At 46.9% G+C, this 12414-nt stretch overlaps 1 protein-coding gene across 14 annotated transcripts in view; it reads right to left on the bottom strand.

The window, feature by feature from the left end:
• The window catches only part of RNF152 (ring finger protein 152), an 86258-nt gene extending 75868 nt beyond the window's left edge, over nt 1-10390 (bottom strand). For 5 of the 14 annotated variants that reach the window (XM_074022524.1, XM_065533680.2, XM_074022530.1 and 2 more), the window contains exons 1-2: nt 10126-10390; nt 8820-8943 (exon numbers count right to left, since the gene is read on the bottom strand). The gene's annotated coding sequence lies outside the window, so the exon portion shown is untranslated. The remainder of the gene's footprint in view (nt 1-8819; nt 8944-10125) is intronic. The other 9 variants (XM_065533678.2, XM_074022527.1, XM_074022526.1 and 6 more) reach the window with 3 other exon arrangements.
• Nucleotides 10391-12414: the final 2024 nt, after the last annotated feature.

Below are 12414 nucleotides of genomic sequence, written 5' to 3'. Positions count from 1 at the left end.
TAAACGCTGGAGGCTGTAGTTATTTGGATGTCCTTACCTCCTTGGCTAGCTTAAGAGCTTCTTCAGGTGAGACCATGCCTATTCATCCCGATATTGCCAGAACGGAGCCCAATGATTGGTGGATGGTAGATGCTGGGTGTAATGACGTTAGCAACAGCTGCCATTTATTTAGTCTTACATTGTGGAGGACAACACATTAAGCATTTATATGTAAGTCTCTCCTTTTCTCACACGAACTTAATGAGGTTGCTTCTCCCCCATTTTGCAGCTGAAGAACAAAGCTCAGTCAGACCTTGTGCACTCAGGTCACACGGCAGACGTGAAATTTAAACCCAAACCCATCTTACTTTTTAAAATTCCAGTTCATAATTACTTACCTGAATTAGAGCCATGTAAGGCAGGCACATATGCTAAGGTATCAAGAATTGAGAGAATATCAGATACATTTCTTTTATTCTCTACCCTTTTAGCTTTGCCATTACAAAAAAAAAAAAAAAAAAACAGAAAAACCAACTTAATTATGAGTTAAATACATACAGGACGCTAGAAGGCAGGGATTTTTGTTAGAATTATGCATGGAAAAACATAGGCATTCAACATTATTTTTTTTTTCTTTTTTTTGAGACAGAGTCTCATTCTGTCGCCTCGGCTAGAGTGCATTGGTACGATCTCAGCTCACTGCAACCTCCACCTCCCAGGTTCAAGCAATTCTCCCTGCCTCAGCCTCCAGAGTAGTTAGGATTACAGGTGCCCGCCACCATGCCTGGCTAATTTGTATTTTTTAATAGAGACAGGTTTTCACCATATTGGCCAGGTTAGTCTTGAACTCCTGACTTCAGGTGATCCGCCCGCCTTGGCCTCCCAAAGTGTGGAGATTACAGGTGTGAGCCACCACGCCCAGCCATTCAAATACATTTAATGAATGCAATTGTTTGCCCAATAAGTGGTTTAAATCCCTGATGCTCGGGGTTTCAAATGACACTTTACACACCACCACAGGTGAATAGATGGATCTGTACCTTCAGTTTCTGAAGTACCAGTGCGAAGGAGTGGGAGCGGATGTAGAAGTATTTATCCCAGTTAAGGACGCCTCTTTAACTGCATGGCTGAATTAACTATTACTCACTTAAAACAGCAGTAATCCTATGTCTCATGCAACAAAGCAGTAAATTCTCCAAAGTACACAAATTTGTCCACGTGCTCACCAACCACTTCTAATCTCATATTATTAATCTTTGAGGAAGCAATTTGCAAACCTACCCCAGAGCAACACAAGTACAAAAGAATATCACAACAAATACTTGGTTCCTGAGACATTTATCTCAACCCCATTCACTACCCTTCAAACTGAGAGTGTTTTTTGTTTGTTTGTTCGTTTTGTTTTGTTTTGTTTTTTGGAGATGAAGTCTCGCTCTGTCCCCCACGCTGGAGTGCAGTGGCATGATCTCAACTCACTGCAACTTCTGCCTCCCAGGTTTAAGCAATTCTCCTGGCTCAGCCTCCCAAGTAGCTGGGATTACAGGTGCACACCACCATGCCTGGATAATTTTTGTATTTTTAGTAGAGATGGGGTTTCACCATGTTGGCCAGGCTGGTCTCAAACTCCTGACCTCAAGTGATCCACCTGCCTCGGCCTCCCAAAGTGCTGGGATTATAGGCATGAGCCACCACGCCCAGCTGAGAGTATTATTTTTAATATTAATGTATTTTTGGTCATTTTCTTCAAGCAGCTGAACTTATTTCCCTCTTTCATAATAACACTCTCATAATGATCAAGCATTTCGAGTATCAAAGAAGAGTTTCTATCATGTCAATGAGTATTCCACAATCAAAAGAAGAGAGGAAAAACAGATGTATATCACAAAGGCATTGAAGCCTTAATTATAAAGGGAGATGGGGTGATCAGCCGTGGGCAATTACACCCAGTCATTGCAAATCCAGACATCAATGCCTGCCCTTTTAGATTGTGGGGTGGCCTGGTGGGCTGTAAAGTCCTGAAGCTGCTGTTATATGTCACCAATGAGAGGTTTTTTTGTGTGTGTGTGTGTGGGCAAAGTAGGAGGCAAATGGAAGTTGAAAAACAGACTTGGAATAACAACTAATTTTGTTAGAATGATGACCCTCATTCACCTCCCAAACATTGGTATACTCACTGCAGCCTGGTCATTCTAATTTGATTCAACATTTAATCGTTATGAATGCAAGTAGGGGAAGCTCTTAAAAATAAGTTTCTCTCTTAACTTCCTTTGAGACTTCAAGCTAAAGGGTCTAAAATTCCTTTAAATCACTGTAAGTCAAAATCATTTTCTGTGTTGTCAAAGAGTCACCAATGATTTGTTTATTGAGCCCTTCCTGTGTACAAACATTGTTAGATACACAATAGTGTAACGCCTCATCCAGTCATCTTTAAGGAGCTTGCAAGAGAACTGAGATCTCCTTGAGTGCCTATACCACCAATCTGTTTTTCACCTTCAATACAGTGTTAATAAACTACAAAAGATATTTGATGCTTTAATACAAAATAGGCTTTTTGTTACATGATTTTGCCCCCATTGTAGGCTAATTGCAGGTCACAATTGCTACATCAGCCAGCCACAGGTCTTCTTGGAAGGAACTGTGCCCCAACCCTCTCCTGCAGCTAAGCAGGTCCAGGGTGAGCGATAACTGGAAGGGTCCCATTCACCGGAACTCTTAGGAAATGTGGCTTGATGACAAGACATCCGGGGATATCTTTTCAATTTACCTCCCTTTATGCAAACTAGCTTGAGTGAATTTCTATTCTTTGCAATTAAACAGAAAGAAAAAGACACTTCAATCTTAGGTGATAATAGAAGATAATCTATGACAAGTGCCCTTTGTAGAATGAATGAATGAATGTTGAATGAAATGAGACATGGAGGCAATTTTGCCAGGGAACTTTGGATTATAAAGAATTGCTAAAGGCTAACGTGATCAAGTTAAATTTTTCAGAAGAGTTCAGAGCTGAACTGAGGCCTTAACGATAGGATAGAGGCAGAGGAAGGAAGAGGACATTTTAGGCCACAGAATGTGCTAGAATAAGAAAGAGGCGATGAAAAACATTTTGGGCAACAGTGGATTAACCATCCCAGCTAATGATCAGTTTTAAAGTCAGGCAGAGCAAAAGTCAAGGTTGGAAAGGAAGTTTGGGGTCAACCTGCGGAAACTTGAAAAGCAAGACTGAACAGTATGAGCTTCCTCCCACAAGAGCAACGAAAAGTTATTAAGTGAGGGGATGAAGGATTAATGGCCTAGTGGTCTAAGAGTGGCAGCATTTTCCAAACTGGAGTGAGGGTGGGAAAGTCAGAAAGTGAGCAAGACCACTGTTATAGCCCAGAGAGAAACAAGGTTCTTGACTAAGATGCGGCAGTGGGAACTGTCACTAAGGGGGAACAGTAAATCTGCTAAGGAGCAGAACAGCAATATTAAGAAGAATGCTCCTGGCTAGGCGCAGTGTCTCACGCCTGTAATCCCAACATTTTGGGAGGCCAAGGCAGGTGGATCACAAGGTCAGGAGTTCAAGACCAGCCTGGCCAACATGGTGAAACCCTGTCTCTACTAAAGATAGAAACCAATTATCCCAGTAATCCCAGCTACTTGGGAGGCTGAGGCAGGAGAATTGTTTGAACCCAGAGGCAGAGGTTACAGTGAACTGAGATCATGCCCCACTGCACTCTAGCCTGGGTGACAGAGCAAGACTCCATCTCAAAAAAAAAAAAAAAAAAGAAGAAGAAGAAGAAGAAGAGTATTCCCTATTTCCATAGTACCTGTCAAAGTTTTCACCAAAATCTCATCAATTCTTGTCAAACCTCAGTGAGGAGTGCACTAAGTGTGATTATCTGGATGTCTACATCAGAACTGAGCCGGGAAGGTTACACTTCCTTGGTAGGTGGGAATGCGACAGTGGCAGGAGAGAGGAGGTTGTAGAAAGAGAAAATGCAAGCACAGAACACAGCATTTGGAGATTCCACTTCCCCATAACTTTGCTCCCACCAGCAGCACATCTTCATCCGCTCAACCCCTCCTTTGCATGGAAGGCAGGTACCCAGGAAGTCTATGTGATGTTTGAGTAAGTTTCATCATGCAGGATGTTTGCAACGAGTTTTATTTATGCAGGCATTAATACATCAAGGGGTAAGTAAGGCATCCTCTCCACTCCCAGGAGATCACAAGCAGCCCCCTCACAACTCCACGAAGAACATAGTCCAGGCCTCAGCAGCCAAACATGATCTAGGCCAAGAAATCATGGATGTCAAGAACCACCCAAAGGAGATGCAGGTCACAGATACACTATTTGAGGCCTCCCTCTTTAAATCCTACAATGACAGTGAGTCAATTAGAAATAGAAAATCCTTAAGCATTTAACAAACACAGATGGTTCTCTACTTACAACTGTTTCACCTATGACTTTTGATTTTTTGACTTTACAATGGTGTGAAAACAATACACTTTCAGTAGAAACCATACTTTGAGTGCCTATACAACCAATCTGTTTTTCACTTTCAATAAACTACATGAGATATTTGATGCTTTAACACAAAATAGGCTTTTTGTTAGATTTTGCCCCCATTGTAGGCTAATGTGCATGTTCTGGGCACAGTTAAGGTAGGCTAGGCTGAGCTGTGATGTCAGTAGGTTAGGTGTATTAAATGCATTTTCCATTTACAATGTTTTTAACTTATTTTAACTTATGAGGATGTAGCCCCACTGTAAATTAAGAAGCATCTCTACCAACTTTATCCCAGTTGTGATTTCAATCATGGAGTCAGACTGCAGGATCACACAGTGTAACTCTCGAAGCCATGGGGAAAGGAGCAGGAAAACCAACGCCTTCTTCCTTTCCGGTTTCCATGACGTCACAATCGGCAGTGCCAGAAACCACTTTCACGCCACAAGTGTCCTCTACCTGACCAGCTGACTTGGGTATGAAATTAAAGTGGTAGGGATGCAGAGGCCAGAGAAAATATAGAAATGCCTTTTGGGGCTTCCCAAATATAGTTCAAGACTATCCCTCAGGGCTTCATTTTCCTTCTCCCTCAGTCTGTGCCTGGCCCTCAGCCCAACCCCAGGCACCCTGAATGGGTTTTTGGATGGTCTATATCTGGTTTTTCCTGCTGGTCTCCCAGCTGCTCATCTCCCAATTCAGAAACCCTCTGGGTGCTACATCTTATCACTTGAATGAAGCTGGGTGGTCTCAACCTCCCTAGGTTGATACTGATATCCCCTCAGTCCCTCAGTCACTGTGACTTGGAGACTAACATAGTTTACCATACCACTTCCTTATTTGGAGAGCTATCTTTATAAAAATGACTTTGCCAAGGTGAGTACTGAACCAAAAGCAATATCATTTTGTTAAATTCTATGCTTATGCTTAAGGTATTTATCAAATCTTAAAAATGCTCATCCGTGCATGCAGTTATCACAATGTGAACAAAGATGTATAAGTGAAAAGCTCTTCCCCAAGCAAAATCTCTGCAAGCCACCAACTGCTGAATCCAGAGCACCTTGCAATGCCTATTCCATAGCATCCAACTCTTTTTAGGGAGAGTGAGGTAAGGAAGGCTTTAAAACTCACCACCCTCCTAGTCAATACAGTTGCTGATGGAAGCACAAATGTCCCCTAACTCTCTGGGTGTTCTGCTAGTCCTGTAACCAGAAAAAGCCTCTTGTCCAAATTTCTTTTTGTAAACATCAAAGTAACAAAAGGGTGACCCAAGCTTACCCTAAACACATTCCTGCCCCCTTTAGATCTTATCTGTTGCCCTGTGGTCTCTGCTGCAGGAGGCTACCTCCTGGGTGGTCCTAGGCCCATTGCCACTCTCTTTCTACCCTGGGCTGTTCCAAACAAACTCAGGAAGCCTTAAACAAGAGGCAGATGGTGAGGCAGAGAAAGTGTGTAAGTAACGCCTCTCTATTACATAATGCTAAGCTCACAACCTCCTTGTGAATCAGCCTTGAAAATATCTAATGGCCTTTCACTTCAGAGTAAACATGCACTTGAAATAGGCAAAGAGAGGATTATAATTATTTTATTTGATGACCGGTATACAACCATGTTAGTAAATAATATATCAACATATTAGTAGTACATTACAGGTTGGGGTCGGACCATATATTAGTAAATTACAGGTTGGAATAGTAAATATACAGGTTGTAAATTACAGGTTGTTGATTCAGTCAATACTCTTGTGACATCCAATACCTACCAAGCACTGAGCTAGGTCCCGTAGGACACACTTTCTAACCTCACCTAGACCAGATCACTGTGGAAGTCACTAGTGCTACTCACCCATATCTACTTCTCCCTTTTTCAGCACAAGAAATATTGAATTGGGATTAAATAGGGTCATATGCCAAGTTCTGGCCAAAGTGATGGAACTCACCTCTGGGTGAGATCACATAATTGCTAGAGCAAGACCCTGCAGCATTTTCTTCCCAATGCTGCAATGATCTTGCAAGCTCACATCAAGACCAAGACTCCATCAGTTTGACTCCTTGAGTGACTACGATGAGCAGGGTCCACCTGCCAACCACACTGGATGCAGCACGGGAAGGAAAGAAACTATTTAACCATGGAGACTTGGAGGTATTTGTTACTGCAGCACAACCTCACCTATCTTGCTGGTACGTCACTGTTTAAAAAAGAGAAAAATCTGCAAAAGCATCCCATCAATCTGTTTTCTAAATCAGATAATACGGAAAAACAGCATTTGTTTCAAAATTCAGCTTCATCAGGAACGGAACACTATCTTGAAAAGCAGAGGTTGCTGACAGTATACGTGGGTTCAAACAACTCTAAGGAAATCAGAAATGAAACCAGAATGACCCTCAACAATGTAAGGATTGAACTGTATGGAATTCAGCTAAAAAGACTACAATGAAAAGGCCACCTTCTGACAACAGGAACAGCCATTTATGAAGCAGTGAGCTCCTCAGTGAAAAAGGCATTAAAGTCAAGGGTGGATGACCATATTTTATCTCCCCAGAAGTCCAATCCTACCATTCTTGAGGTTCCATCGAAGTTAATTAGAATCAGGTCTTCCTATAGGGAGTTGAATTTTGTGTCTCCCCCTACACCCAATCCCAACCCCTTGAGTCCATTACCTATCACAGAGTCCATTATCTATCAGGTGCCAATAAACATCTGCTAAATGAATAAATGAGCATTGTAGAAAGGAAGCAGGCATTGGAGGCAAAGATCAGTCTAATAGTGTCTAGGGATCCTCCAGCCTAAAGCTAAACACATCTGAGGGTGGGGAGCCTCCTTCTTATAAAAAAAAATAATAATAAGCATCAATGGACACTTTATTATGATTTATCACTGTACACAATTTAAAACCACAATGAAACCTAACACTGCACTGTGGCTATCTTTGTTCTTGGACGTGCATTTACATGCGCAGGCTACTGTTTTGTCATATGGAATTTTGTGTGTGAAGTGTTTATTCTATTAAAAAAGAAAACCACACCCTTGTTTCTATTGCATTATTACATTCCTTATTATGCCATCACATGTGTTTTCTTCTTGCAGCAACACAGTACACACCCTGTACTATTGCTGACATAAAAATTACTTGTCAAAAATACCTCTAGCTTAGCACCATATTACTCATCTGATCTTTGCAAAGCACTGGCCTTTGTTTCACCTGGGACTAGATAACCCAACTACTTTTACTAGTGACTCCTGAATGCTTGTAGTAGAAGGATAAATGCTAGTGTCACCTATGGTTTTAAAGTCACCTTCCAAAACAAAACTACATTAGAGGTGAATAATAAATCTTTCAAGTTTTTAACTTCATTTTTCAAGGGATCTGGAGGAAAATGGTGAAGAGAGAATCTGTCACAGATACCAAGGTGCTACTGCAGTGTAAAAGAGAGTAGACCGGGAGCCTTTGGCCCTCAGCAATCTGTCTTCCTACAAGAAAAATCGAAAGCCCATTTCCATAACCATCCTTATTCCCTGCTACTAGTGTAGGATGCGCATGACTCTGCCCTCTAGGAGAAAATGCTAATGCCGGAGTATCCTGCTAAGTCTGAAGGTTATGTTTTTTCATTGCACTCTTACCAAGATAACCCCAGATCCGGTTAGGCTGACATCAAAACAGAACTATCCTTGGAAAGAAAAGAACAGGCCAGAGTTTTTGGAAAAGCCCCAATAACCTAAAGATAAAATACAGATGAGAGGTTCATGGCTATCTAAATGGAAACTTCACTCAAGCTGTTTTCTCTGTTCTCTTTCTGCTGCCCCCAACGGCCCTTCCTTCCACCTCCCAGTACTCACTGCTAGGGTGTCTCTCTTAATATTACAAACACTATTACAATGAAGGAACAGGAGAAAGTATTTCATAAGAAGGTCACCTCATTTGACCAGTGCTCAATTAAAGCACTGGGAGAAAGTACAATCAGCCTTCCAATGACACCTTTTCAACAAAGGATACCCCACCTCTAGACTGAAGCCTAAATATATTACTACAGATAAGAAAGCAGGCATCTATGGAAACCTCACATTCAGATACAACCGCCTGTGTATTAATTATATCAAAATTCCCATCAAAGGAAACCAGGTGGGATTTCTACAATCCCAAATTCACCCTGCACCTCCCTCCAATGGCTTCTTCAAAGGGAAGGTATAAAGTCATTTGCAATTTCTTTCTCTGAACCTGGAGTTTTAGCAGCCCCCACACCTTCTCACAGATAGGAACGATGCTGATGCAGAAACCACCCAAACAGCCCTGTGCCAGCACTGTCGGCCCAAATGACCCAGAGACACCCAAGCGGCTACCCAGATCGTGGGGGGTTACCTGAATCTGTCACCGAGTCTCTTTCACCCCCTTCTGCATGATGACATCAAGTGGAAATGGTACGCGTTTAGGAGGCAAGAGGCTGACAGGCAGGAAACACAATTGAGACTGAGCTTTCTTCAGCCTGCAGTGAAATACATGCAGGAAGGGTTAGATACGCGCCTCAGAGAAGGAAATCCAAGCGCCCTCCCGGGCCGGCGGGGCTGGAGCGGGTACACTGGGGAGGTGGAGCAAGGCGGTTGAGGTGTGGAGGGCTGGCGGCCGAGAAGGGGGCGTCACGGCTCCTAATTGTCTCTATAGGATAAATAACCACCTCCCTTCTCCTCCGCAGTCTCCCCCGCCCACGAGTTCCCCTCTGGTGGCAGAGCGTCTACTAGCAACAGTAAGCCCTAGGAAAAAGAAATCGGAGCGGGTGGAGAATAACATCTTGGGGCAAATACACACTAGCAAAATCTACTAGGTAACCCGGTCATGTGGGAATGCGGGGCGCCTAGTTATCCGCGCAGACAGACACACAGCGCGGCAATCCGGAGCATCTTTCTTTCGTTTGCCCCTGTCCGCTACCTCATCAAGTCACCGTCACTCTGTTTTGGCGATTTCTCTACTCTCTCCAGACCCGCGCAGCGCTCCCCAAGCCATGCCCCCACCCCAGGCGGGATTGGAGACCGCCGCTTCCGAGCAGCGCCCCACGAGTCCAGCTGGCTTTGTCCTGCCGCTGTCCTTCCAGGAGCAAGCGCCCCCGGCGAATGTGTCTGCACAAAAGACCCCCAACATCTGCCCGTCACAGCGTCTTCTCCTTCCGGGAGGGGCCCCGGGGCAACTTCTAGGGGTGGAGAAGGCGCGAGACAAGGGGACCGAGAGGCGACGAGCCGGGGTGTGTGCGGGCCGGGGGCGAAGCTGGGACAAGCGCGCGCGCACGTGCACACCCAGGGGCGCGCGCGGCGCGGGCACGAGGCGAGCTCCCTCGGACCGGAGCTCCAGGGGGCATCCGAGGACTCGGCCGAGCAGCCGACAGCGCCGCTCTCCGCCGCGGCCGCCCGCTCAACTCCGCCAGCGCTCGGGAGACACGCAACTCCCGGGACCACCTCCCGCGCGCCCCGCCAGACCCCGCGCTCCTCTCCCCGGGACCCCTGCGGCCCCGCCACCCCATCCGCCGTCCAGAAGATCCCCCCAGTTACAGCAGGCGGCAGCTGCCCTTTCCCGCTTTCCCGGCTCCGGCGCGGCAGCCGTAGGGGCGCAGACATCCCCGCGCGCCCCTCTGTCCGCCCCCGACCCGGAGCGGGCAAAGAAACAAACCGAAACTCACCGACCTTTCTCCGCGGCGGGCTTGGGCGCTCGCTACAGAGGCGGCGGCGGCGGCGACAGCATCGGCAGGTGGTCCCGACGCGCCAGCCCCTCTCAGCCAGACGCGCGCCCCGGGCAGGCGGCCGCCGCTCCTCCAGCCGAGAGCCACGGGGCAGGCGCTGACAGCGCAGCGGCGGAGCCTGCAGCCCCAGCTCCTGGCCCGGCCCTTCGGGCTACACCCCCACCTGCGTGGCCGCCCTCTGCGTTCGCGGTCGGACACCGCCGCCAGGCGCTGGGCACCGAGCGGGAGCTTTTTGTCACTGAGACTCCGGCACCAAAGCGGGTGGGGGGAGAGGCTGGGCTCCGCTCCCCGCGGCACCGCCCTCCCCGGCGGCTCCACCCCCTCCTCCCCGCCCCCAGCCCGGCGGGCCAGGGACGTCTGTCCTTCAGTCCCGAATCGCCCACCTCCCCCGGGGTGAGGGGCTGCCGGCCCTCTCTTGCGCGCTCCCTCGGCTTTGCACCTGGTGCCCACCCTAGGCCGGGATCTCGACGCCGTCTCTCTACGGTGCAAAAGCGGGACCCGAGCTGGCGGCAGGTGTGAAAGCAGGCCGGGGCGGCTGGGAGGAGGGGCGGGGTCGGGGTGGGGGCCCAGGGCCGCGGTGGGCGGGTTGGGGGGTGCCCAGCCTGTGCCTAGGACCCGAACAGCGAGAGGGAGGAGCTGAGATCATCAGGTTTCCAGAAGCTGCCCTGCATCCTCGTCACCGAAGATACTTTTTGGTTGCCCCTAAAAGTTCACGTAGTCCAGCCAGGGTGGGGCCCCGCTTTCCAAAGAGGCCCGAACGGACACCCTACTATTTGAATCCCTCAAATGGGGGACAAGAAGCAGGGGAGTAAGGAGATGCAAGTCCTAGGGGTTATATGGAAGCGCGAACCCCACGGAACCTCGGGGCCCACCCTATTCCACACCTTAAAACCTAACTTCGACCTAGGAAGGTGCTTAGAATGTCTTGTTCCCCGGAGAAAATCTCCCGCCTCTTGAGTTAACTGCGAAGTAGGAGAATGGAGGAGAAAGGTCCTTGGTAGAAGATGGTTCCGTACCCTTTGGTGCCTTTTTAAAGGATTTCCCTGCAGAATGAAAACCTAAAACTCGCTTCTAGAGCTCAGATGAAGTTCAGCCTGCGGACGTTCCCGGTCCCCAGAAGCAGGGCTCAGCTGTGTGTGATCCCCACGGATTCCGGCGGTACTTACCGCCTTTCCCCACTGCTGGAGTGGAGCCATCTTTGTCTTACGGTAGTATCCGCAAGGAAAGAGCTCCCAGTTTCACTCCCCCAAGTAGCTTACTGAAAAGCTTCTGCCAAGATTTCTTTTTTTTTTTTCTTATTTTTATTTTTATTTTTATTTTTTTGAGACGTTCTCTCGTTCTGTCACCCAGGCTGGAGTGCAGAGGCGGGATCTCAGTTCACTGAAACCTCCGACTCCCAGGTTCAAGCGATTCTCCTGCTTCAGCTTCCCGAGTAGCTGGGATTACAGGCCCGCACCACCTCGCCCGGCTAATTTTTGTATTTTTGGTAGAGATGGAGTTTCGCCATGTTGGCCAGGCTGGTCTGGAACTCCTGACCTCAGGTGATCTGCCCGCCTCCGCCTCCCAAAGTGCTGGGATTACAGGGATGAGCCACCGCGCCCGGGATTTTTTGTTTGTTTGCTTTTTGTTTTTTCAGAGGAAGCCCTATAAACCAATGGAGAATCTAGGTAACCTACCATAAAACTCTCAATGTACTCAAAGCACCCTTGTCATGTCCCACAATTACGATCTGTTGATCGGGTTTCCAAAAGTGCTGTCCTTAAGCACATACATAAAACTGGTCATCTAGAAACAGATAAAGCTGCATGGGTATCAGTTGTCCCTGGAATCCCAATTAAAACGTTGCCTTCTATGGTCTTCTGACTGATCCTTATCCCTTTGTTTGACCAAGCTAAAACCTCTATCGTACACCTGAAAAGAGTGAAAGCTGTATCCACGTTTTAGAAGCCTAAGGTAATCTTGAAGTAGAAGACTTCGAGAGTCTTTATTTTAAGCCTCAACTTCAGGGCAGGAAGGAGAATTCTTTTTTTTTTTTTTTTTTTGAGACAGGGTCTCACTGTGTTGCCCAGGCTGGAGTGTGGTGACCAAAATCCTGGTTCACCACAACCTCGATCTCCTAGGCTTAAGCTTCCTCCTGCCTCAGCCTCCCAAGTAACTGGGAGACTACAAGAGTACCACCACGCCCAGCTAATTTTTGTATTTTTTTATTTTTGTAGAGATAGGGGTCTC

This window comes from Macaca fascicularis, chromosome 18 (assembly GCF_037993035.2).
Source record: "Macaca fascicularis isolate 582-1 chromosome 18, T2T-MFA8v1.1".
NCBI lineage: Eukaryota > Metazoa > Chordata > Mammalia > Primates > Cercopithecidae > Macaca > Macaca fascicularis.
Note: the sequence above shows the minus strand (reverse complement) of the source record. Positions and strands in the feature narration are given on the sequence as shown.